The sequence below is a fragment of the Mustela erminea genome, chromosome 3, assembly GCF_009829155.1.
Source record: "Mustela erminea isolate mMusErm1 chromosome 3, mMusErm1.Pri, whole genome shotgun sequence".
NCBI classification, from domain to species: domain Eukaryota; kingdom Metazoa; phylum Chordata; class Mammalia; order Carnivora; family Mustelidae; genus Mustela; species Mustela erminea.
In genome coordinates, this window is record NC_045616.1 from 160261958 (window position 1) to 160289735 (window position 27778).

Consider the following 27778-nt stretch of genomic DNA (forward strand, 5'->3'; position numbering starts at 1 on the left):
TTAGTTTAAAGATTGCATAAATCCCAAAGAATACAGTGCTGCAACGAATTCTGATCATTTAACTGCAAGCCACTGGCTTGTGAACTGTGCAGGTCAGCCCTGGGACCCGAAGCAGCTCTTCATGAGTCTGTTCGCAGCAAATCTCACAGGGACGCTGGGACAATGTGGTCCCCACGCAGTAGCCCGGGTGACCCCTGTGAGTCAGGACTTCCAGGAAGCTCCCACGTGATGTTGAGCCTGTTGCCCACTTTGAGGGGCTTCTTGACAGAGGGTCCAGCGCAGTCCTGGGTTTTGCCCCCCACCGGCCTCCCATCTTGGGTTCTCGTGCACCAGCTTGTAGCCTCGGCCGGGTCAGCAGATGGCTGTGTGTCCTGGGAACACAGTGACTAATACAGAGGTTATGTCCCGGAGCTTGTAGGAGGATTGGCTGAGATGATGTAAGCACAGAGTTCTGGACACTTCTCAGCACACAGAAGGGGCCTCAGAAGGTCGCCTGTCCTCCTTGTTCTTGTCGACGTGCTTCGGAAGCCCCCTGTGCCCCAGAACCCGGCTTCATGAGCCAGCGTGCTGGGAGAAGAAGCTGGAAGGTGGGAAGGTCAGCCCTCCAGGACAGTAAACCTCCCTGGGCTCCTGGCAGCAGGGTCGCCGGGACCCTGGCCACTTTCCCTGGGCAGACACGGAGTCCTTCATTCACTGCCATCCTCTGCCTGATCTCAGCGTAAGCCGTGACTGTAATACCACTTTGAAACTGGTAAGTGACTCCCTGAAGTTTCCTTGCCACTATTGACCTATCTTGTGGGTTTCCCTGAAGACACTGTCCAAAAGAATGACACACCCACAGCCCTTTGTTGTGTTGGAGAAATGAAGGGATCCCGTCAGAAAGACATCTCTCAGTCTTCATATTGGAGACTGTTTCTCAGCTGGTTAAGCTCGTTATCTTACAATGATTTTTATCATACTAGTCAGAGAGTAAGGTTTACTGACTTATCTGTAAATTTGGGGGTCTGTCTCTTTTTGAACCAGGCATACCAACTGTACCTGGACACAAGGAACGGAGTACTGAGTAGCTATTATGTTTCTGCATATTAGGATTGCAACAATGAAGCCATCTTGGCAAACTTAATAACAGATAAGATCTATCATGATGCAACCATTTCCCCGGGTTGGTTTCATTCCTGTTTCAAGAGAGCTGCTTCATGCTCTTAAAGACGGCTGTGCGCGGTGGTGGGAAGAAAGGAGAGAGTCTGAGTGATCACCCACCTCCTGTCCTTCTTCCCGTCACAGATAAAAGAAAATGGGGCCAGTAACTTAAATACTTTGTCCAAAGTCTCCAGATTTGGGTGTCATCTTTGACATGCGTGTAGGCAGAAATGTGGCAAGCATGAGGCTAGATGGGACGGCTCACCCACTCACTCTCAAGAAGTGGCCTCAACAAAAATGCCTGACTTTATAGATGAATGGCTCCAATGCGGGTAACAAATCTGGTCTTTGTATTGAGATAATATGTAGCAGATTTGGACTATCTGAAGACCTCTGCAGCGGAGCCCAAGGACAGCTGCTCCACACCCCCGCTTGGGTGGGAAATGAGGAATGAGAGTGCGTCAGAGGGGCTGGTGCCCAAAAAAGCCTTCAGAAGCCACATGGAGACCAGGATCTGCAAATCCTCCCTACTCAGCAGGCAACGTGTTTTATCAGAACAGATCCTGATTAACTCAGAAAGAAGAGTCTGGCTCTTTTTTTTTTTTTTTTTAAATCAGAAAACCTGGCAGAAAGCCGGAGGGAATAATATATGAGGAGGTGATGACTTTCTTGCCGGCCAGACAAGAGCACACGTTCCCTCCGATGGCCGCGCAGTCCATTAGTCCAGACATTGAACACAGCTGAAGACTGGCTGAGAGGAGTCGGAGGTCTCTCCAGTGCCTGGGGGATGCTTTTCCGCCGCTGCTGATGTGTCCGAGGCTTCCTGTGTCGGTTTCAGTAATGAGGAGCAATCGCAAGGAAACCACCAAGCTGAATTCAGATAATGTGATTAGTCGACAGCAATAAAATGCAAATGCACTGGGGAGACGGGAAGCTACCCTGAGTGTCTTGAGGAAAGTCAATCAAACGTAAGTAGGAGGACTCAGAGTCCACGCTGCTTGAACACTGCAAATTAGCTCAGGAGAAAAGGCACGATAGGATCCAGTTTTCAGAGAGATCATGGCTCCCAGCAGAGATTAAATCAACCGAAGACCCGCGTTGCCACTCCGGAGGGAAGGTGTCCTGTTCAGACTCCATGTCCTGCAGCTGGCACGTTGACGTGTCACAGACTGGGTGGCTGAAGACATCGGGAGTTCACTGCCTCACGGTTCTGGAGGCCAGAAGTCCAAGAGCAAGATGGGGGCAGCCTGCACGCCCTCCCAGGCGCTGGACGGATCCTTTCCTCCTCTCAGCCTCTGATCGTGGCTGCAGAGCCTGGCCCTCCTGGCTTGTCGCCCCATCACCGCCTTCATCTTCATGTTCTTCTTCAGGCCCTCACGTCGTCATCCTCCGGGGACACCAGCCTTAGCCTTAAGGGTGCCTGAGGTCCTGGACTGCAGGGGTCCTGTTTCCAAACAGGATCACATTTTAGATGTTGGATGTTAGGGATTCGTCACATCTTTTGGGGGGAGATAATGCAACCCTCACACCAAGGAAGGTGTTCTGTGGTACAGGCACGTTGCCTCTTCTAGTCTCTCTTGAAGTCCGCTTAAGTTGCACTTGCTCAGTGTTCTTTCCTGGTAACTGTTCAGGGTCTATGCTTCCGGGAGGCCTGGTGAGAGCCTTCTTAAGCGTATCTGTGGCAGCTGTCTGGCCACCGACATGAGAAACTCACTATTCCGGCAGGTCTCGGGGCCAGAGAAGCATCCAAGACGTCTCTTTGTTAGTGAGCAGCTGAGTCGGGACCAGCAAGTTAGAAATGACAAGGCCGGGCCTGGGGAAGTGACGGGGCTTTGAGCTTCTAGCCAGGAGGCGTTCTGTCATCAGATTTGCTATGGGTGTGGATGTGTGTGTGCGTGTGTGTGTGTGTGTGTGTGTGTGTGTGTGTGTGTGCATGTGCCCCTGCAGGACAGGGACAAGCAGGTATATTTAAATACGTGACTTGGTAGCTACAAGTGCACCCGGCATGGGGGAGATCTGATTTACTGTAGGCCTGCTCCTTCTTGTACAGCACGACTGACCGCTCTCCTGGTGCTGCTCTTTCCGTCCCCGTGACTGACTGACTTTGTAACTGGAAGTTTGTATCTTCTAATCCCTTCACCGAGTTCTCCCATCCACACCCCTCCCCCGACCTCCCGTGTCCCCTGGCAGTGTTGGTGTGTTCTGTGCATTTAGGAGTGTGTTTCTGGTCTTTAGTTTGTTTATTTGTTTTGTTTCTTAGATCCCACATATAAGTGAAATCATACAGCGTTTGTCTCTCTGACTGCTCTCAGTCAGAAAGCCTCTTGGTCCAGCCAGACAACCCCGACATGTCCAACCTAATGTCCGGAGGCATCAGGGAGAAAAGTAATTCGACAGATGGGATACAAAGAATGCAACAGCAAAGCAAACATAAAGGGAATCAAAAGATTAATTTAAAAAAAGAAAGGATGAGTCTGGGTGTCCGACTAAGTGGCTCGGCTCCAGCCAAGGGTCCTCCACTCGCCTAATAGTGCACGATGTGTGGGTGCGCTCCAGCCGCGGAGTCCAGAGGTCGCAGCGGAGACCACTTTCCACACTGGCAACCCAGCAGTGCATTTCGCGTTTCCCCTCTAAACAGGGGGAGGACCTTAGGGTGCTCGATACCATCCTGAGGGAAGACGTGTCCAGCCTGCCCAGTCCTCCGGGGGTCTTCCAGGCACCAGGAAGGACAGTGGAAGAGGAGAGGGCCAGCGGGGCTTCGGAGAGGGGGGCTAGACCTCTGCCTTGTGTCCTAAGTGTGTCGCATGCCCGTCAAGCTCCCCTCTCCCTGGGACATCCCCAAGGCTGGAAAAGGCAGAAGCTAGAATCAGGGTTCCTGTCTAATCCGGCTGTTTATTTGATAAGGCTGCTGTTCGCTGCCCTGTGTCCAAATCGAAGCATTCACCCATGGTCAGGACAGCAGCCCTTTCAGGGAAAGAGCACAATGTGCTGCCTCAGCAGGTCAGGGTGGGGGGACTCTCCCAGCAGGGGGAGGGCTTTCTTGCTCCAGAATTAGACTCCCAGACAAAATCTCCCAGCGACAGATAAAACCGTGGCCTAGGGGATGTTTTATTTGGTTATATTCAATGTGTTCAGCTCAAATTTATCTAATAATTTGCAGTATTTAAACCCCGTTCAGGGGGCTCCTGGGGGGCCTCAGTCCATTGAGGGTCTGACTCCAGGTTTCAGTTCAGGTCCCGATCTCCAGCTTTGACTGAGCCCTGAGTGCGTCTCTGTGCTCAGTGGAGCGTCTGCTTGACAGTCTCCTCCAGCTCTTTTTCTGTTTCTCTCTCTCAAATAAATAAATCTATCTTTTTAAAAAATTCAGGATCAACAAACTTTGAAAGGCTATTTCAGGGTTAGCAAAGCACCTAAAGAAAGCAGATTGAAAGGTATTTGTGGGTCTTAGATCGTGAGGCAGTTTACTGGGCTCCCACTTGGAGCAGACTTGGATTGCCTATTTCACTCCGTCCGGACAAAATCTAACGCTGAGGTTTCCGAATAACTTCTCTGTTGAGGACATCCTTAGACTTAATTTCCCAAAGCTTTTGGTGAAGTCCAAGGCATTGGGAGGTTTCTGAGGTCAGCCAGGGTTGGGGTGTCCAGGACCAGTGGGTGGGCGTTGGGATCCCAGTTTCCCATACCGTAACTGTGCCTTCTTTTCTACCCATTTTCAAACTTGAAGGTGTCTGCTCAGAGGCAGACTTCCCACAAACCTTTCACAATTACCTAAATAAAGATGGAGTAAAATTTTTATTTTCAGGATCACCTGGGTGGTTCAGATGGTTAAGCAACGGCCTTTGCCTCAGGTTATGATCTTTGGGTCTTGGGATCGAGTCCCACACTGGGTTCCTTGTTAGTGGGGAGTCGGCTTCTCCCTCTCCCTCTGCCTTTCCCCCTGCTCATTCTCTCTCTCTTTCTGTAGCTCAGTGTCTCAAATGAATAAATGAAACCTTTAAAAAGAAAGTATTCTCAGCCTGTTTTAAAGGTAACTCTCATCTCCCGGGCTCATCCCCTGTCAGTCCGCGCGTGATCTGACGATGGAGAAGTGCAGGTAGTTCATCTTCTCTAACGCTGTCAGTGTACATAAGTTGTTATTTTATTGTGGGACCCACAACTCTAATTTTATTTTAAATATGTGAAAAGCAATCTTAAGAGCAAAGAATACTAGAGTTGTTTTTGGAAAATAATTCAACACAGTCTTCTCACTGGTAAGTAATTAAAAGACAAAGAGAAGTCCATCTAGAATAGCTTCTTCAGGGCTCTGCAGCCACTGGAAAGCAAAGCAAATTAACATTCGCCCTTGCTCTGAAGCAGGACACTGTAGACGCCCTCACTTGCTCTTCTGGTCGTTCACGGAATGTTCATGCCTCCGTTTTCTCTTTCCTACTAATCTGTTTGGAACCGCCTTTTCTCTTGCTTAAGCCACACGTTATTGAAGATCCTGCTCAGTTATCGTCTTAGGCGGACCGTCCATAGCTTGAGCCCTTCTCCACCCTGCTCCCCATGGACCTCTGCCTGGTGCACCGTGGAGCTCCACATGCCCGGCATCCTGTGTCACGGCTGGAATTCTATTCCACAGACACTAATGAAGGAGCCCCAGGACATTTCAGAGAGTCTCCTGGGCTTTCTTTTGGAATTAAGTAGAAAATGCCTTTGTAGCTATGATGAGATTCATTTATCCCGTCTACTACTCCATGAGAATATGAGTCCTTAAAGTCCTTCATTCTCCTCCTCCCCCCATTACTCCTCTTGGAACGGATATAGAATAATAGGTACTCAATAGTTGTTGACTTTTTTTAGCTTAAATAGCATTGACCATGGTTTCATTTTTCATACAAGGTATTCTTTTCTGCTATAACAATGCCCCACCCACTCCCCCAGATCTGCTTCCCTAATTCCTGGCAGGTACTTTGCAGGTGTGATTAAGGTTACCAGCCTCGAGCTGGGGAGATTATCCTAGATTATCCCACTGGGCTCAATCTAATCTTATGAGCTCTTAAGATCAGAGAACCATTCCTGGCTCTGGTCAGGGACAGATACAGTGACAGCAGAAGGTCAGAGAGCTGTCACATGAGGACTTGATCCATCATTGCCGGTTTGAAGACAGGAGGGAAGCCGGAACCAAGGAACACAGGAGCCTCTAGAAACTGGGAAACGGGAGGAACAGATTTTTTCCTGTATTAGTTTCCCAGGAATGTTATAACCAGTAACCATATATGTGAATGGCTTAAAGTAATAGAAAATTAATGTCTCACAGTTCAAGAGGCAGAGAGTTCACATTCAAGGTGTCAGCAGGGCCATCATTTCTTTAAAGGCTCTAGGGGAGGATCCTTTCTTGCCTCTCCCAGGTGTTGGTATTGCCGTTGTAGGGGTCAAGGGCAGGGCCCCTGAAGACAGGCCACTGCCATGCAGATTATGCTGAGCTGAAAACAATCATGGTCCAAAAGACTCAGGAAGAATTTTTGGGGGGTGGGGAGAGAGAGAGCATGTGAGCTGGGGTGGGAGGGTGCGGGGAAGAGAGGGGCAGAGGGACAGAGAGAATCTTAAACAGGTTCCATGCCCAATGCAGAGCCTGACGCAGGGCTCAATCTCACAGGCCCTGAGCTCATGACCTGAGCCGAAATCAAAATCAAGGGTCAGACACTGAACCAACAGAGTCTCTCAGGGGCTCCTCAGGAAGAAATTTTGACCTTCCCCCAACAACTACCTAACAAAATTTAGGTAGAGGACCTGCTCCAAAAAGAAAACCATCACCATAGATAACTCCACTGTAATATGGATCAGGTATGGTGGACGGACAGGAACCTAGTGAAGCCCATTTGATCCTCTTGCTTCTGAGTGAACCAGCACACAATTCTGTCTTCCCGTGAACTGCATTCCTTCCTTTAGAAGCCCCAGGCCTTGGGCCACTTCCCCTTAGTTCAGGATGGCATATATACAGCATTTTGCCTGACTACCTTTGGAATTGTGTGTATAGATGGGCTCGCCATATGTATAAAATTAAATTTTATTTTCTCCTATCGATCTGTCTCATGTCAATTTGACTCTTAATCCAGCTAGAAGAGTCTCGAAGGGCCTACGGGATCTTTCTCGCTCCGTGGGCAGTTCTTGACGTCCCCTGGTGCTCTCCCTCGGGGTCTATCCATCTCTGTGTTGACCTTGTATAATGTCATCAAACACCGTATTGCGGCCCATGTTATGTCACTATGACGTCACCTTAATTTCCTTAATTACAGCTACAAAGACCCTAACCTTAACCCTAACCCAAAGGGGTCACATTCTGAGGTTGTGAGCAGACATAATTTCGAAGTGACACCATTCTTCCCCAGCCACTGCTAACAGCTTCCAGAAGGAACGCAGCACTGACAACACCTTGATTTTCATCCAGTAAGAGCCATTTTGTATTTCAACTTCCAAGAGTGTAAAACAAATTAAAAAAAAAAAACACTGTGTTTTGCTCAAGCCACTACATTTGTGGTAATTTGTTCCAGCAGCTGTAGGAAAGTAGCAAGTAGGCTAAGGCCACCAGTCTGTCTTATTATCAACCAAGCACATTACAGTTATCCCTGTGCTTTCGTCATCCACCAAGGACAATATATTCTAAAATAGGATGGAGTAGCCCAAGTCACTGCCGGTGATCTCTTCAATCAATTCCAACAACGGGCAATGCAAAGTGCTGTACAGTTCTCCTGCACTGTCTATTGGTGTTAAAGCATAGACAACTGTGTTGTTTCCACAAGATCGCAGCTCGGAGACCACAAAACTGCCTAGGAGCATGTACCATCCTTGGAGCATCTTGGAGCTGATATACTGAGCTCCAGGAAGGGGACAGAGGGACTCCAGCCCTGGGAAGTTCCAATGTGAAAAACGGGGTCATACTCTCAGGGTAGACCATTCTCGTGCCCGCCCTCCCACACCTGCTTGAGAACGCATGGAACTGGGTCCTTGAGAAGGTGACCAAGTCCTGTCCATTGGTCTGGTCCTCCAACCGCATATCCAGCGATCCTGCTGGGTCTTCATGGTACTTTTCCAAAGTTAGGATTTTCATCTCACGTTATGTGCTTCAGATGTGGGGATTATGACATAGAATCATAATACATTCTTCCAACATGAAATGTCGACCCTCTAAATCACCATTGTCCTCTGTCAAAAATCAGGGGAAATTAATGAGGAGGAATTTGGACTGCATGATGCTATTAGGAGCTAAGGCGATTTTTGTCTTAGAATTTTGGCTCCTCTATATAAATGTGTGTGTGTATATATGTATACACACACATACACACACAGGATATAGACATAGGATAGAGCCCGGACCTATACATACGATGACCATATGCCTGTATATATTTTCTGACACGCATCACAGAAATACCACATTGCGAGGTGTCTGTTTGGGTTCAGTGAATTTCTATATTAAGCCCCGCAAATGAGATCAGAACTCTTACCAAATTAGCAAATGCCGAACAGTGGATAAATCTCATCTTTGACATGCTCTCCTGGGAAGCTTCTCAGCATTTCACCATGAAATGAGCAGCTAGATAATTTCCAGAGCGAGCCCGATCTTCCCGTGTGTCCCCACCAAAGCATGCAGCAATATTAATCCCGGGTAGATCGATGGTATGGTTTGTTGGATGGTGTAGGAAGAAAGGAGACAGACAATAATAGGCAACACTCATTGCGGTAGCTTCTAGACCCAGTGACAGAAGGAGGCGCACTCTGTGTTGGCGGCAGCCCTAGGAACGTCCTTGGCCCCAGGAAGCTTACCGGGCTGGGGTCTCTCTGAGGCAAGAGCTGTTGCAAAACTAAATTTCAGTGCCAACTCAATGCATGGCAGCATCAGCGCCTTGGGGCTGCGAGTGGAAAACCAGGTGACAGAAATTAATGTCCCCGTGCTTGCCTGTCTGGAAGCTAGTTAGCACGCTGACAGATTGCCAGGTCTTCCCTTCAGGCTAAGACTCGTGCCGTGTTAGCTGGCTTCTCTGGCTGGGCTGCCCCAAATTTCCAGACTGACAGGATTATCACTGGTGCCCCTCGATGGGAAAGTGACTCAGTGGTGGTGACTGCCCCACCCCCCATGGTCAAAGGCCCAGCCATCCCATGAAGACCATCCAAGTGCTGGGCTCCAAGCCTGGAGGGCTCCCCTGGCCAGGACAAGCATTCGGGGCCCAAGACACACCTCCAGGGTTTGCTCTGCCTTTGTATGTGCCGTTGACAAACACGGAGGTACTTTTGGATTCTCTCCTCCTGCTTCACACAGAGATGACATTTCTCTGAGTATCCCCTAATTATTTCCCCGAATGATTTGTTACTGAGTTCCCTATGCAACAAAGCCGTGAAAATACGGTAACCACCGTAAATCTTTCTGCCAAAGCCAGGTGAATTATTGCTATCGGAGCATTTGTGTCTCAAACAGAAAAACCAAGAATCCCTCCTCCTCCCTCAGTAAATCAGAACGTAATGTCTCAGGTCCTTGGGAGCAGCAGGCCGTGGAGAAGCACCCCCTCGTCCAGGTCATGGAGCGCGGCGATGTGGGGGAGCCAATGACACTCTCCCCTCATTTCTCATCCTGTGGCAGGCCCAGGCCAGGGGAGCATCACCAGACTTCGACTTTGGGCAGAGAAACCTGCCATCTGCTTCTTCATTCTCTAGGATGAATAATCCAATTATTGCCAGAAAGGTTTCTCACCAAAATTGGTTTTAATTCGCTCTTACAGGAAGTGGGCCCAGCAGACTGAGCGTGTATGCATTAACAAGTCTCGTCAAGAAACACCGGGGAAGAGGCCTTTAAAATAACAATCACTAATATTAATCTCGGGCCTTGTATTGGGAGATTTGCACCACAACCCAGGCATTGGTCTTACTGATCTTGACTGAGCTTCGTAAGCACCTCGAGGGAGCAGGAGGCAAACAGGCTTACCTCTGCATTCTGATCAAGAGAGGACCCAGCAGAGCAGGGCTGCCCCTGCAGGGCTTCTGGGGCTGGAGACCCGGGTCCACCACCCTTCAGGGCTTCCGGCAGGCTGGTGTCTGCTCAAATTCGGACTTGCGGCGTGACGTGAATATTCATGAGACCAGCCACTTACCCTCGGAGCAGCTTATCCCGTTGGTGCCAACACCGTCAACAGCTTCCAGGCTTTCAATTCAACTTTGACGTTATTCAGTCCTTTGATTCTTTTTGTTAAAGGTAACACTGTTCATAAAAGGGCCCGAGTGCTTAAATAATTTGAGGATGGGAATGTGAAATTAGAAGACCCTGAATTTATGGTTACAGGAGTGGAAGACATCAGCTCCCCGGGAAAACAAAGGCCATAAATACCAATATCAGACAAGAATCCCAGGCTCTCCCTTCCCCACTAGGGCATTTCAGACTCAGGGATGTAACGATCAGCAAGACCGAGTTCTGGTAATTAGTCCTTTACCCGTGGAAGATGGCAGCTTCATTATTTGCAAGCCTTTAATGTCTAATTATTTACAGAACATTTAGTCGGAGGTGGAGAGACCATGAAAGAGACACATGACCTTCAGGCTCCTTGGAAAGCCAGCTTCCCAGCAGGGGGAGCCTGAACAGGCCTGCTCACAGGAAATCCCAGTGGTTTTTCATTCAAACCAGTGCACAGCATCAAACTTAATTATCTCCCAGCCAGGGTGGAGGGGAGTTCTGGGGGACAGTCCCTTCGATTGTGTGCTACTCTGATGTTTTATACCGACCGCTTTTCAGCATCACCTTCAATGTTGCTGACAAGTATCAAATAAAGGACACAAAGAAAACGTCTCTTTTAAGGTTTGGGAGCTACTGTTTGTCCCACTCTGCTATTTTCAGCTCAGTACGCAGGCTCTGTGTGTGGGAGGGCCTGATGCATGAGAACAGGCAGACGGAGAATTTCTCTACCTCCTCACCGTTAGCTCCACACTGAAACCTAACAGTGGGAGACGCTAGAACAAGGAAGGTTAAGAGACAGGTATGGCTGTGATCACGAGTATTCGTCAACAGCTTTATTGAGTTATAGCTCACATGCCATAGAATTTACTCGCATGAGGTGTGCAAATTCAGGGATTCTGGGCCATTTCACGGCCAGGTACACTATCACCAGAGCAATTTTAGGACATTTCCATCACCCCGGAAAGAAACCCCTCCCTCCTCCTCCCCCGCCCCCACCAACCACCAGTGTCCTTAACGTCTCCACAGATTCGCCTGTCCTGGACATGTCATATGAAGGGAATCGTATCGTATGTGTCCTTCATGACTGGCCTCTTTCACTCAGAAGCATGTTTCTAGGGTTCACCATGTTCTAGCACCGATCCTGGCTTTGTCCCTTGTTATGGCGCCATGATATCCTGTCACATGGCTGGACCACAGTTGGTTTATCCTTCTGTCCCTTGATGGGAGTCTGGGCTGCTTCTACCTTTCAAGTATAATGGATTAGTGTACAAGTTTCTGCATGGACACGCTGTTTCATTCTTCTTGGGGAGACACCATGACATGGAATTGCTGGGTCATGTGACAACTCCATGTTTAACTGTTTGAGGAACTGCGGGAGTGTTTTCCAGAGCCCTTGCACGTCACATCCCCCCCAGCAGGGTGTGGGAGCTTCGAAGGATCATTCGGGTTTGCAGGTTCACACTTTCATTCTACATCACCCGTCCTGGCCACCCCAACCTCTCTGGGTGGGAGTAGAGCCACCAGGCACTCAATCTCTTGGTCCTCCTCCTCACCAAACCTTCCTCTACACACCTGGGGCTCGAGTCCTTCAAAGCAGAGCAGAACTGCCACAAGCAAAGCCCATCGCCGTCCGGAGGCTCTCATTGCTCACATTCTGGGGCCAACCCCCAGTGATTCTTCCTTTTTAGGTAAAGGACAGCCCTCGCAGCACCCACATATGACCTGGGTTTGCCAGCGTGACTGCGTGTTTTTCCTCTAACTGGCTCTGGGTGGTAGAGCGCAGCCCAGGCTTCCAGCCGGCAGAGCTCCCTTCCCCTCCCAGCTTAGCCAGTTCTGTGCGACACGCTGCGGAGTCAGCCTTGCTGCCCTTCTCACCTCATCCATACCAGTGCTGCAGAGAAAATGAAATAGGACATGACCTACACAAGGTAAATACAGCCCGTGAGCCTGCTCCCTTCCGCGCTTCCCCCCCCCCAGCTCCTTCTCTCCCGCCTCCCCCACCCTCCTCACCCTCCTTCCCTCCCTCTTTTCCTTCCGTCCGTCCGTCCGTCCGTCCGTCTGTCCATCCTTATTCCCTTCCTCTGTGAATGTGAGGTCACACAGACCAATCGACTTCTTCAGCTATCTCAATGGAAAGAGGAAGAGTCCGGACTTACCCGCTGATGTTTTAATTAAGACTCTAGGGGCGCCTGGGTAACTCAGTCATTAAGCGTCTGCCTTCGGCTCAGGTCATGATCTCAGGGTCCTGGGACCGAGCCCTGCATCAGGCTCCCTGCTCGGCGGGAGGCCTGTTTCTCCCTCTCCCACTGCCCCTGCTTGTGTTCCTTCTCTTGCTGTGTCTCTCTCTGTCAAATAACAAAGATCTTTTAAAAAATTAAAACTCTAATGATCTTCTTTGGCACACCGGTGTTGGGCTTGGGTGACATTTTTATTGGTGGAAACATTAAATATGATAAAATTTAGGACTCTAGTGGATTGCTAATTAAATATATTCATTAGGTTTTTTTTTCTTAATACAGAGCTGACTTTTTTACCTTGTAATAGTAAAAATGTTTGTGTTTTTTATCTTATGATCATTATCCTGGCCATACTTGCCAGTCCCATTTTGGTAATAATTCCGTAAAATGGAAATTTCTGGCATCCACTGACCTAGACTGCAGGGGTTGGTAAATTTTTCCTGTAAAGGGCCAGATTGTAAGAAGTTTCATGCTGGCAGGCTATACTCAGCTCTGCTGTTGCAGATGAAAGTTACAGATGATGATTAATCAACCAGTGTGCATGGTCAGACTTTGCCCACCTTTGACGTACAGGGTCCGCAGGATGCCATGCCAACCTCTGAACACACAGAAAGTAGTCACCTAGGATAAGGATGCCACCCTCTGTGGGGAGGATGCGGGAAGGAAGGCAGGGCTGGAGTGAGTTTATTGTCCCAACTTCTGCTTACAGAGTCATTGCTGAGCATTTCCTTGACGCTGAATGACAAAGGTGATGGGCGGTGTCACGCTGTGAGCATGGTGACGGGCAAGTGAATCACTCAAACTGGCCCCCAAGAGAGACAAGAACGTCCAGCAGAACATAGCTGGACTCACGGCTTCCTCCCAGAAAGAACGCCACCAGTGACTTGAGTGGAACACAGAGACCCCCAAAAGCAAGGAAGGCAACACTCTGAGGCACACTCAGGAGGTGAGAGACAAACAGGAGAAGAAAAGACCCCGGATAAGGGAGGAAGTAGCCCTTTTCTTGGGAAGACTGAGTCACAGTTGCAGCCACATGTGACGGTTGACTGTCCCCTCAAAAGTCTGTCCTCACCAGCTCTTGGTTGGAGCTCACAGGAATGATGGGGGCCCGAGGGAGGAGTGTCTTTGGAAGCAGCGTAGAATTCTGTGACCTTTGCTAGGGAACATCCCTTCCCTACTCATATTCTCCTCGTGGCACATTCTGGCACTGGTCTTTCAGGCGGACCAGGTTGCTTGGGTCTAGCTGGAGGTTTGAGCTTGCAGGCATAACATCTGTGTTATTTGTAGCATTTGATCCACAAATATTTATTCGGCTTCTCCTACTGCTGGACTCTATGCTAGTGCTAGGTTTTCGGACACAAGCATTGCAAGATCCAGGAATGAATACAAGTCATGGCAACAAGATCTTGCCTGGCTGGTCAGTCTGGACAATCACATCCTAAAGGTAAATGGTGTGAACACACTGGGACCTAAGGAAACAAGGCTGGACATTTGGTGTGTTGTTTACCTGTTGCTGGATAACAAATCACCCTGCAGCTTAGAGGTTTGAACGGGGCTACCTCATGCTTTCTATAGGCCAGGAATCTAGGGCTGGTTTAACCAGGCTATCCTGGCTGAGGCCTTTCCGTGCGGTTCCATGTTATCTATGGGGGGCGGGGTGTGGCTGGAGTTATCTCACGGTTCAACCAGGAATGTTTCCAAACCCACTGGTATGATTGTTGGCGGGTCTCAGCGTCTGCCGGCCCTAGGTCAGAGACTTCAGTTGCTTGCCACGTGGCTCTCCTCCTGTGGCTGTCAAGATGGCAGCCATCTTGCCGAGTGAACCAGCTAAGAACCAAGGACAGAGTATTGCTAAGAAGAGTGAAATCATTTTATGACCCATCTTGGGAAACGACATCATTGCCTCCTCCATACACTGCGGGCCACGCAGACCAACCCTGGTGTGATACTGGAGAGGACTTCACAGGGGTGTGATGGCAAGCAGGTGAGATTCCCCGCAGACTGTCTAGGAGGCTGGCTGCCACACCGGCTTCGCATTAGAATGAACCCCTCTCCAGGCACTTTCCAGGCCTAGCTGCCAGAAGGTATCCTGCTTGAAAATGGATCAAGAGGGGTCCATGTCACGAGGAACAGTGACAACGTGCAAGCTGTGAGCCATCTCAAAGGTGAACTAACGGTCAGCCTATCATGTCTCTGCTCTGTGGGGGAGGTAGCGTAAACCCACACACACCAACGTCAGTGTACGATAAGAACATTCACTCTTTCTAGGAACGCCTGCGTGGCTCAGTCAGCTAAGCATTTGCCTTCGGCCCAGGTCATGATCCTGGGCTCCTAGGTTGGAGTCCCAAGTCAGGTTCCCAATCAGCAGGGAATCTGCTTGTCCCTCTGTCTCTGCCTCTCCCCTATCCCCTCACTTGCGCTTGCTCTCTCTCTCTCTCAAATAAATAAATAAAGTCTTTAAAAAATTAACTTTTTGGCAAGTGAGAAAACACCCTGGGCATGTAGACGGCATGTGTGGCAAGGGAGGACAATAGGTAAGAACAGAAATTGGGAAATTGGAAAATAACCTGTTAGGGAACTCTAAGATGCAGGTATGGGTAGAAAAAATCATCTCCGTCAGTCATAAACAGTGTAGACAAAGTCGCATAACATATATAAGAAAAAAAAGTACTATTTGGAAAGTTCACCTAGGTCATGAGAGTGGTTGTGTCCGCTTGTCAGACAAATGTTCTGGCTTTGGGATCGTGAATGTCTGAATAATCCTACTCCTTAAGACCCACCTGTGGCTCCTGGGAACCAGAGCAGAAGTGAGTCTGGTAAAACAGGTCCGACCTTCCCATACAGCCGCCCGTGAGTTAGATCCCGCTGAACGGAACAGCCATTTCCCCCAGCCTGGCGCCTTCTTCTCCCTCTGTGCTTTCTATAGGGTGGTAAATGGGGACATACGCACGCCATCAGCGGAAGGGCTGAGACGGGCTCCTCTGCGGGCCGCATACACGCTCTCTCTATTGAGTGGAAAGTTCCCAGAGCAGCGCAAGGAAACCACACATGCATCTGCGGGTCACTGCCACGAATGTGTCCCCACAGATGGTGCTCAGCAGGAAAGCTTAGCCTGAGAGCAGGCACAGAGGCCAGGAGGCATCCCTGGGATTACGGGTGTCCAGGAAATTCTCAGCAAACAGCTGAGTCACTGCTACTAGATCTCACCTTATGAAATGCCCCCCGTGGAGAGGGTGTTTTGTGTTGTGAACTTGAAATCACAGCAGAAGTCAACATTAGGGAATTTACTTGCAATCCAAAATCCTGAGAAGTTCCCTGTGTTAGACATTGGTTCAACTTAAGGCAGTGTTAGTTTCCTTCCCTGTTTTTATCAGAACTAGATACTCTCCAGTGAAGAGTAGCTGTCAGCCATTAAAACCTGCCATAGGTTCCTGGAAATTGAGCTCACAAAAACTATTGACTTTCATTAGAGACACAAACAGGGTGGAAAACTTTTGAGGTGCTCAGGATAAAACACAAAGAGTCTCCAGGGACCTGGGGACAAGATGGGGACCTTAACAACAGATGCAGAAAGATTTTTTCATAAAAAGAGATCAAAATTTAAATTTCAAATTCAATCTGGGTCCAGCCTTGTCTAACACTGTCCAACATTCCACTGGCACTGTATCATATCAAGTTAAGGTTCTCAAAGTTCGGGGTATCTTCTAATTACCTGGAGGGACTTCTAAAAATTTCAAGACTCTATCCCTAGAGATGATCACATAACAAGGTTGGGAAAGGGCCCAAGTTTTTGTACTTTTAACAGATGTCCCCTGTGTTTGAAATATGGAGTCTAAGGGTCATGTTTAGAGAAACATGATTGAAAGAAACCATGTGAGTGTGTTTGATGGGAAGCTGTAGTCAAAGATGCTTTGCAGGAAGGTGAAGAGAAAGTGCTGTGATTATCCAGCGAATTATGGAATTTGGAAAAGTTTCAAAGACTCATCTCACCTTGAGTCAGGTCCAGGGACTATTGTTAAAATAAAAACCTCAGGAACATTTTTGGATAACCCAGGCCAAAGCACGTTCCACCATCACCTTTGTCATGGGCATCATTTAGCTGTGAGAACTTGGTCTCTGTGTGCAACTGTGATGAATAAAATGCTCATGTTCACAGCTCACTTTCTCTGTTAATTAGACACATTCTTAATCCCTAGGGTTTTACAAAAATCTTTTCAATGTGAAATTGTGAGATAGTGTTTTGGCGTGAGCCCTGGACACATTTGCACCTCATCAATGATAACTGTTAATTATGAAAGAGAGGAAAATACCAAAGACCATTTGAGGAGGAATTCTGTTGTCCTTAAAGAATCAACTTCTCTTTGCGCTAAATGAAATAAAATATAGTATAAATCCCAAGAAAGCGAAAAAACAGCCTTGTTGGCAGCTGAACCGCTACTTTCCTAGGTGAGCATATAGAATAATCCAAGATTATAAATAATTTGTGAACAAGGCCACTCCAAGTCCACAGAGAGAACAAGACAGAGACAAATGCCTCTCTCCTACATAACACCTCTCTGTACCTCCTTTGTCAACATGAGTGATTCTTACCAGTGGAAACTCTGGTCTACCTTCTCTCAGATAAATCTTAAGATATCCAATCACCAAATTATCTCCACTTGCTGATAGTATTCAATTCAGAATTCCATGCCACTTTCCTAAACCCTCCCCAGATGACTTCAATGCCCACCCAGAATCACTCAGAGCAAGCCCAAATCCTGTATGTCTCTCCCAGCGACTCCTTACTGATGTCCAACAAGTTCCATAGCCCTAATGTTCAGCTACAGGTGTGTACCTGATGGTGGTTGGACTGTGAGCTTTAACAAATGGGCTCCACTGAGATTTGGCCGTGACCCTTGCTGCCATAGACCAGAATCCTTGACTTGGGAGTCATGGAACATTTGAGAACCCTTGAATTTCCACGGGCTCAGGGCCACCTTGCTTGCAGTGAAGAAGTCAGTGTCAGCCTAGATATGAGCTTCAACTCCTTCACTGGTCCTCTCAGTTTGCGGTTTATTTTGGTCCCTAGGCTTCTAACCTCTTAACACAGAGCACTCTTATGAACTACTTGGCCAGCCTCTGGCTCATTGTTGAGGGCATGGACCCGATATTTCCATCATTTGAGCCCGGCTCTTGGTAGGGTGTGTTTAGAAGTCTTCTCAAACCAGCACGTAGGATACATCTCAACATGTTCTGTGTTTTCAGTATAACATATGGACATTCTTCCCATCTTGTCTCTATGAGCTGAGAGCTGCTTTGTTTAGTTGCATTAGCCTGAAACTGGGGTTTAGAAAGTCTCAGTTGGTCATGACTACTTTTGAGCAAATTATAGAGACATGTGTTTGCAAATGCCTCATTTGCACTGAACGGGGCTGGATGAAGTCCTTGCAGGCTGAATCTACATCTACACATCAGTTTACAGTAGATATCAACTGTTTCATGCACTTGTTATTTTTTAAAAGATTTTTATTTATTTATTTGAGAGAGAGAGAGAGAGAGCATGAGAGGGGAGACTGTCAAAGGGAGACACTCCCCATGGAGCTGAGAACCTGATGTGGGACTCGATCCTGGACTCCAGGATCATGACCTGAGCTGAAGGCAGTTGCTTAACTGACTGGGACACCCAGGAGCCCGCTCTTACACTATTTAATTAAAACATGCACACATGTCTCTAGATGGCTTATTTCATGACATACAAATTGGAATTATTGTGCCCACTTTAGGGAACATTTGACATGGATATCTTGTTTATGAGAGAAAACCAGAACAGAACTTAGAAAAAAAATCTCAAGTATCCTATGAACAGATGCAATTTCAGTTCTAGAATTGCTCCCAGAATGATTCTTCAGGCAATGCCAATGAAAAATGTGCAAAACTTAAAACTCTCTCACCTTCTTATTTGTGCACACTTTCTTTCCCCAGCTCCTCCTTCTCCTGAACCATTAAGATGACCTCAATGCCCACAAAATTACAACCTCCCTGTGAAACAGCTTCCAATATTTCCTGATCCATGGACAGTACCCCACGTCTGTTTTCATCCCCAGGCTGTTAATAAAGATCTCTGAATCCAAGGATCCTATGGAGAGTGAGACTGAAGAATTCAGATTTGTTGGGCACATAGGCTTCCCTGACCATTACCAATCAGACCTTTATTTGGTGATACCAGAAAACATAAACACTTGACTTGAGACTATCAGCTGGCATGACTCTAAAAGGAATTTAAAGATTGATGAACCAGTAAATAAAGGAACAACTATATTGACAAAGGGAGGGGACCCTTATCATCATGATGAGTTTGCATTTCTTCTCAAGAGAGCTTCAGGGAGAATATCCAAGATCAGAGTCATCAAGATGCCTTTTCCTGTCTCTGACCCCCATGGTGACAAGTGGATGGGCAAGTTGCATCAAGCACAGCTAGGAAGAAAAATGCAATCAAGACAGGAGGTATGGATCCAAAATTGTGGGCTAGGGACCAGGGGCTATTGTCCCTACTGGGGGAGTTTAGAATGGGTGGTGGAGAAGGGAGCTGACGAATTTCATTTACTCCCTGAGACCACCCACAGCAGCAGAGCCTGTAGCTTATCCCACAGTGCTCTTCCTTCATGTCTCTCCTTCTTATCGTGGTCGCATATACAGACACACAAGTTACCATTTTCCTCTTTGAAGTGATCAGCTCAGTAGCCTTCAACACATGCATGTTGCCTTGTGGCCACCTTCACTATCCGCCTCCGGAACTCTTATCTGCTGAAACTCCAAGTCCATCAAATGACTCCCATCCCCTCAGTTCCTCATTCTTTTTTTTTTTTTTTTCCAGCATAACAGTATTCATTATTTTTGCACCACACCCCGTGCTCCATGCAATCCGTGCCCTCTATAATACCCACCACCTGGTACCCCAACCTCCCACCCCCCCGTCCCTTCAAAACCCTCAGATTGTTTTTCAGAGTCCATAGTCTCTCATGGTTCACCTCCCCTTCCAATTTCCCCCAACTCCCTTCTCCACTCTAAGTCCCCATGTCCTCCATGCTATTTGTTATGCTCCACAAATAAGTGAAACCATATGATAATTGACTCTCTCTGCTTGACTTATTTCACTCAGCATAATCTCTTCCAGTCCCGTCCATGTTGCTACAAAAGTTGGGTATTCATCCTTTCTGATGGAGGCATAATACTCTATCCCCAGGGGTACAGGTCTGTGAATCACCAGGTTTACACACTTCACAGCTCAGTTCCTCATTCTAATCTCTATATCTGGGCTTTTGACTACTGTAGAGACTCACTGATGTAGCATCAGAAAGTGTTTGTCTTGGTGAGACTGGCTTCTTTCATGGAGTATAATGTCCTCAAGAATCATTCATGTTGTAGCATGTGACAGAATTCCTTTCTTTTTTAAGACTGAATAATATTCCACTACGTGTATATATCACATTTTGCTTATTCATTCATCCAACTTAGCGTGCTTTACCTTTTAGCTATTGTGAATCATGCTGCCACGAATACAGGCGTGCACAGGTCTCTCGGAGATCCTGCCTTCACTTCTCTAGGCTACCGACTCAGAAGTGGAATAGCTGGATCATTTATGTCTTTTTAATAGTCTGCGGCAATGGCCAGCCACCACCACGCAGATGAAGACAGAGCAGGTTTAATGTGACCGTGAGTAGACAGCAGTGGTGCCTGTGGGGATGGGGTTCCAGGTGCCCATGTCATGTTGTCATGTCCCTGAGTGGATTCTGGGTGCAGTGGATGGACAGTTCCCATACAAGCTATCAAGGTGCCACCGCAGGAGTCTGCTTCACCTCTTTGCTTCAGTGTGTGTGTGTGTGTGTGTGTGTGTGTGTGTGCATGCATGCAGGTTTATTTCGTGGTTTTTTGCTGACCTACTTGTTTTTTGGAATGGCAGTATGATTATTTTCAGTAAGAAGGGCAGCCTGGAAATGTTGGGGGGAAATTCTTCTGGGTGTAACTGACACCCAAAGAGGATGTCCTCTTCTCCAGAGGAATGATTCTGGGGCACATCCACATCACCCTTGGGCATCTGCAGCAAGTCTGTGCCCCATCCCACAGTAGTAGGAGCCCAGTAGCATGAGGACAGTCCCCCCACTTCCAACTCAACACTCAGCATCTTTCAATTTCCTCCCAAACAGACCACCTGTGCCCAAACTACAGGTTCTGCTCTAGGATGAACCCAAAAGAAGATGACAGTCAAAATCCCCACCTGTTCCGATAGCTGGGTAAGAATTGCCAAAATAGTATATACATAAAAGGCAAAACATGCAGCATTTTGGGTCTTTGGTTTTAGATCTTTTGTTTATTAACCTTCCAGAATTTAGAACTTCTGATTTTTATGTGTTTATCTATTTATTTGGGGGAATAGAGTTCTGTCAGTTCATTACACAGAAGAAATCATGCTTTTCCTTAAGCTTTTCCTTTTCAAAGCTGGGGAGGAGAAGTAATAGAAAAATTAGAAATATGCAGAGAAATCTAACAGATGAAAAATGTCCTTATGTACTTATTAACAATGAAATAAAAGTAGATAGCCACAGATTTAATGTTGGTGATGACCAGGTTTTACTGCTGTTTCTGAATTCACGACACAGACACAACCTTGAGATTTGCCTAAATCATAAATTTATCAAATTCCCAGAGTCACTGGGGTATTTTTTGGTTAGGCTGTAATTGCTCACCAGTTGATATTTCACGTCTAATTAGCTTGGTTTCTTTCAGAGTGGTGGAAACCTCGGAGCAGTCATAGACGCTGGGAAACTTATTTATTATGTGCATCTACATTTTGAAATGAAAAGGTCATATGATAAAAATGGTTGATCTTAATAAGCTCTGCTTAATTTCATATTTCATCATCTTTGAGATATCCCAGGAGGGAAACGCCAAGGAAACTCTTAATGGTTATGATTGTGATGATTTACGTTTCAAATTATAATAATTCTCTTCATTTTAGACCACTTATTTGACATGTTCATAATAGGGGTACTTTTTGAGAATACTGGGAGTTTTAATAAGCTAGGTTCATTTCAGCCTATTCCTGAATTTTGTACCAAATCATGGTAAGAAAGTAATAATTAATACTTTCTTTTTCCCTTTTGGTTTCCATTGGATATGGACTGAATTTTGTTCCCCCCAAATTCTTATATAGAAGCCCTAACCCCCCGTGCGATAGTATTTGGGCCTTTAGAGAGATAATGAAGGTCAAGTGAGGTCACCAGGGTGGTGTCCATATAAAAAGAGATAGAGCACGGGCTTTCTCTCTTCCCCCAAGTACACAGGGAGGTCATGCAAGGGCACAGCAAGAAGCAGCCGTCTGCAAGCCAGAAGGAGAGCTGTCACCAGGAAAGAGCCCTCCTCACACCTTGGTATTAGACGTCTAGCCTCCAGGATGGTGAGAACACAAATGTCCATGGTCAGTCTCCAGCTTCTGGCATTCTGTCATGGTAGCCTGAGTGGGCCAAGGCCCCCTCACTCCCAGAACGTGTGTTCCTGGGCACAGATGCTCTTATTCAGCTCTGTACCCTCTACAGCTCTAGGACGAGGTCTTCAATAGCACAGACCATCAATGGATGCATACATATTGCATTTAGGTCTATCTGAGAAATGTCTATGGAGAGCATGGCGGGGTGTGAGCTCCAGGTCTTGAGGACAAGCAAGTCCCAGACCTCACTGTTAGAGGCCTCGCTTCCAACCATGAATGGAAGTGGGACTTGGGTATTGTACACACAGCACACAGCCAGAGCAGGGCACTAGAGAACAGACAGAAGGATCCACTTATTTTGTGGTAGGATTTCTCCTGAAGAGTCACGTGTTTCAATACTGATTACATCAATGCTCCCACCAGTGCAAATACCACAGGGGAAAGCCAGTCTGATCCTAGCAGGGCCAGGGATGCTGTCGGAGGTGGCCTCTCCCGTGTCACTGTCCCTCCAGCATAGCCACCTGCGGTCCTCGATCCTCAGACAGCCTGCTGAGACTTGTACCGGACCCCACGCCAGAGTTCTGGGCATTGAGTGTAGCATGGGCTCTCTTTGCAGCTCCCTCCCATGGGGGTGCCCCATCCTCGGCTGGGTGCTGCCACCCGCCTTCCACCCCTGCGTAGGCCTCCCTCCCAGAGGAGCAGAGTGGGACACAGGAAGAATCCCATGACCTGAATTAGCAGCCACTTCTGTCTTGAACATGAAAGGCCCCATACGTAACCGAGCAGGGACCGCCTCAGCGTCCAGGGAAGGCAGAACACAGCAGCCTGCTCCTCTTCTGAGACAGCCCCTCCCTTTGGCCCATGTCTCTGCTGGCCATCTGAACATCATCTCTTCAAAGGCTGAAGTAGGAAGACATCTGTGCCCCCTGTTATCTCTGATGTCTTCACCACCACCTGCTGGATTTTCTCAGCTCTCAGAAGCTGTGTTAAACATGATCAGAATCTGTCTGCTGAGGAAACAAGTTGGGCAGGGCTGAGCATCTAAGTTCACTGCCACCTTAGCCTGAAGGACATATAGAAATTATTTCACTGATACATTAAGGAAATTCCTAGAGTTGAACACAGGTACAATCAGAGTGCCACAATGGCCCAAGCACGAGTTGAACACAGGTACAGTCAGAGTGCCACAATGGCCCAAGCACGAGATGAACACAGGTACAATCAGAGTGCCACAATGGCCCAAGCACGAGTTGAACACAGGTACAATCAGGGTGCCACAATGGCCCAAGCACGAGTTGAACACAGGTACAATCAGAGTGCCACAATGGCCCAACCACGAGTTGAACACAGGTACAATCAGAGTGCCACAATGGCCCAAGCACGAGTTGAACACAGGTACAATCAGAGTGCCACAATGGCCCAACCACTCTTCGTCTCCCCGGGATCACGTTGTCACATACTCAGGACTCAAGAGGAAAGAAAGGAACAAAGCAAGAGAAATAAAAGGGGAGTGCCATTTTACAGCAAGAAAATTCAAATAAAAGTCTACAGAAGATAAGAATTAACAACTGTGGTCCCACAGCATAACCCTCCTTCAAGTGGAATAAAGTAAATGAATGACCTTGGTGGGTCCCATCTGGAAGCATAGAGGAAGAATTGAAGGCCAGACTCTTTTGAGTGATGATAAAAGAGTAGTAACTTTGAGTTTCCAGGATCAATGAGTGGAGGGTTGTGAACATGAGAGAAAAGGGTTCAGAAGGGCTGGGGAGAGAAAGGACCCCAAACCCACCCACGAGACACCGTCAGGGAAAGAACTCACTGCTGCCACTGCATTTCCAAGGACCAAAATCTCAGCTACACTGGCTTGAACTCTGTCCATCCCAGCAAGCAAACAAAATGGTTTTCTTTCCAGAATGATCCTCTGGTAGCCATGAAAGGGCTGTAAAATTTCTACACTTATTACCTTATGTTGCCAGTGCTTTGCGGTAATGACAGAAGAGGGAACTCATCCATTGTAGGGCAGACACTGAGGAGGAGAGAAAGCAGAAGCATCAGGTATGTGAGGACAGGTGAGCACACAGGTCAGTGATATCAGGGCTCTCGGAAAGAACAAAAGTCATTGGGAATACCCAAGGGGGCCGTATTCGCTTTTTATGGTTGCTGGGACAAATTACCACAAACTTAAGCACATACTTATTACCCCACAATTCTGGAGGTCAGAGGTCTTCCTGAGCTACAATCAGGGTGTGGGCAGGGCTGTGCTCCCTCTGGAGTCTCAGGGGCTCCTGACATGAGAATCCATTCCTCATCTTTTCCAGTTTCTAGGGATACCCGCATTTGTTGTCATAAGCATGTCTGCATGGTCCCTTTTGCTGTGTAAATTAACATATTCACAGGTTCTTAGGATTAGAATGTGGGCATCTTTAGAGGCCATTGTTTCATCAATCACAGAGAATTTCCCAGAGTACACTAGATTGGGTTGACAGCCATCCAATTTAATTGAAGATGATTTTTCTCTGGGTTACAACAGAGGTGAAACAGTATTTGTGTTTACAACAGTAAACACATATGGGCATTTCTGAGGAGCCAGAGAACATGTGATGTGAATGGGCTGTCCTAGAATTTACCACCCATGTCCGCACCCGAGAGCAGACTGTGCTCTCCTGATAACTCTCTGAGGTGGGCATCACCACCTTCCTGATGCAAACATGCCTGAGGGGAAGAGACTGGAAAAATATTTGATTAAAGATATTCTGTGAAATTAAAAGACATTTAAGAAGAGCAAGTCAATGTTTACATTTGTTCATATAGGCGTGCGTGGTCTATATGCATATTCTATTTTTGTATACTTACAGTATCTTAAAAATAAGTTGTATTCTATGTGTTCCATTGGAATCTTGCCACGTGGGTGCACCTGGCTGGCTCAGTCAGTGAAGAGTCTGCCTTCGGCTCAGGTCAGGCTCCCAGGGTCCTGGGATGGAGTCCCACCTCGGAGTCCCTGCTCAGCGGGGAGCCTGCTTCTCCCTCTAGCCCTCCCCTCCACTCGTGCTCTCCCTCTGTCAAATAAATAAATAAAATCTTTATTGCATGGAGCACTGGATGTTGTGCATAAACAATGAATCTTGGAACATGAAAAAATAAAATTAAATTAAGATGTTAAAAGAATTATAACAAAATTAAAAAAAAAAATCTTGTCACGTATACTCACATGCAGGATCCATGACTCGTCGGAGTCACGAATACTGTGACAGGCTACCTGAGCTTCACTGGCAAGTCTACACGCAAATTTATACACAGCCTTTTCTGCTTCTTGCTTTCCTCACGTAATAGGGCTTTGAGAAGCTTCTATCAGGTCAATGAAGAACCTTTTATGGATCACATACTGTTTCTTGTTCATTTGTTTCTCTTTTCTGTCTCCCCCTCTCAGCTAAGGTCTTTTATCTTTCCATTTGATTGAACAATGCTTGCCGTTCTTGGCACATTTTATAAAAGCTGCTTTAAGTCAGGCTTTGACTGATATTTTCAACACGTGTGCCATTTTGGCACTGATGTCTATTGAATGCCTCTTGCCGTGTAGTTGATACGTTTCTGGTTCTTCATAGGCTGAGTAATTCTGGATTGTATTCTGGGCACATTAACTATTATGCTAGTGAACTTTTGAGTTTTTTCTAAAGCTTCTGGAGAATATTGATATTCACCAATATTAAAAAATGATTGAAGAAGTCAATTCAGTCACACAGAGTTGACGCAACACTTCATGGAGTGGGAGGTCTCCCTTCGGAGAACTGCACAACGGGTCTGAAGGCGGAAGCTTTCGTAGGATAAAGAATAAGGAACAAGGAAGTCAATGTAGGGCCCAGAGTAGGCTTGGCAGCTGGGGGCTGGCTAAATGGATATACTGTGTTTCCAGACAAGTGGGGTGTTTACGGGGACCTGAAAGTTATCTGCATATTGGTTTGCTGATATGGCACTGTGGGCAGGAGTGGATCCATCTGAGGTCAAGAAATATCTTTCAGCCGTGCTCCAGTAGACAGCCACTGTCTAGGCTGTCAGTCATGTCCAGTCCTCCATGGCTCTGGTATGAACGCCCGTTCCATTCTCACAGCCTGCGTAGCACTGTTAGGATCTGAAGCCAGGCATGTGAGTGACGTTGAGTCTGGGACCTCAGCAGGTGCCTAGCCCTTAGCTCAGTACTTAACACTCTCCCATGTGCTGCTTTAGGTAAGACCCATGAGCGTGTGCCTAGAGGCTGAGCCCCGGAACAAGTGGAGCACTCCTGGGGCTGCTTTCCTAATGTCTCCTCTCTGCACAATCTTCTCAGTTCTCTCTGGGTCCTTAAAGTTCTCCTTTGGAATCCTCCTTTGGATAGAGTTGATTTATCCTACTGTCCTCTGTACTTCCCAAATGGTGCCCACAATTAAGGCCATGTGACACGAGGGCACAAAAAAAGAGACAAAGATATTCATGCACTTTCCAAGGTCAAAACTCCTCTGCTCATTGGGAAGGTGATCTCCCTTTTATAATAGGTCCCTATGGGCCCACTGCTGTTGTGTTTCTGGGAGACAACTTTGTTGCTCCTTGAACTTAAACTGGAGAGTTTCTCCTGGAGGTCTTTGTCTGCTCTGGTGCCTATGCTGAGTCTCTGGCTACAAGAAGTAGTGAGGTTGCCGTCAGTTTAAATGGAACTCCAAATTCTGGTCCTCCTCGCCAGTCCTCCTGGTACCACTTAACCTTCTGGGGCTCTCAGACCACTGACCCTTGTGTTCAGTCCAGTCTCCCAGCTGCACACACAGGGCCAGGCCGTGTGGAGGGTGCCTCCTCCGAGTCACCAGGACCTGGACCCCTGATTCCGGCTTCTCATCCCAGTCTCCACACACTGGGATTCAAATAATCCCTGTCTTCTAACTGGAGATGCACTTGACGGGGTTTTCCATACGCATCACTTAACTCGTTGCTCATCTGATACTCATTATCCACCATTTTCAGCAGGAAGAGACTCAAGCAAAGAGCCTGAACCACACGGCTAATGCGTCACAGAAGAGGGTCAAACCTCTACCTTCAGATTCTGAGTTAGCAACTTCAGTGCCCCTCCCAGAGTTCATTATAAGCAGCATAATCAGTGGAGGCACCTATGGCTGTGGGACCAAGATTCTCCTCCTGGGACAAGAAGTCATACGTTTTGCATAAAACAGTATTTTCTTCCCCTGGATTTGAATGAAGATGATGGTGATTTCAGTGGGAAATGGGTAAAGTCCAAACAAATAATTACTTGTGGAAAAATGTCTGTGTGTATTCTCCCTCAAACCTATCAATATATGCATCAAGATAAAAGGATAACCACTATCACACTCTACTTTCCAGATCTTGGTATTTATGTATTTATTCTTCATATATCCGTATGGCTTTTCCTTAGGGAACTTTATAATGAAAAGTATCAAGATCTCGGAGTGAGTTTATCAAACTGTATTTCTCTAATAGAAAATACTGTTTTATTTCCTTGGGGTCTGATGAAAAAACATGAAATGAGATCTTATTTTTCCTTTATAGAAAAAAATATTACTGGGATGGCTAATCGTAATTATAAAACTTCTGAAACAGAATACTGAAATCAATGAAGACATATTTTCTAATTTTTTAAACCTTTCTAAGTACCATCTTTTCATATTGAGAAATAAGGATTTTATACTTTTCTACTAAAGTTGAAAATGGAAATTCCTCTTTTAAAAACTCTGAAAA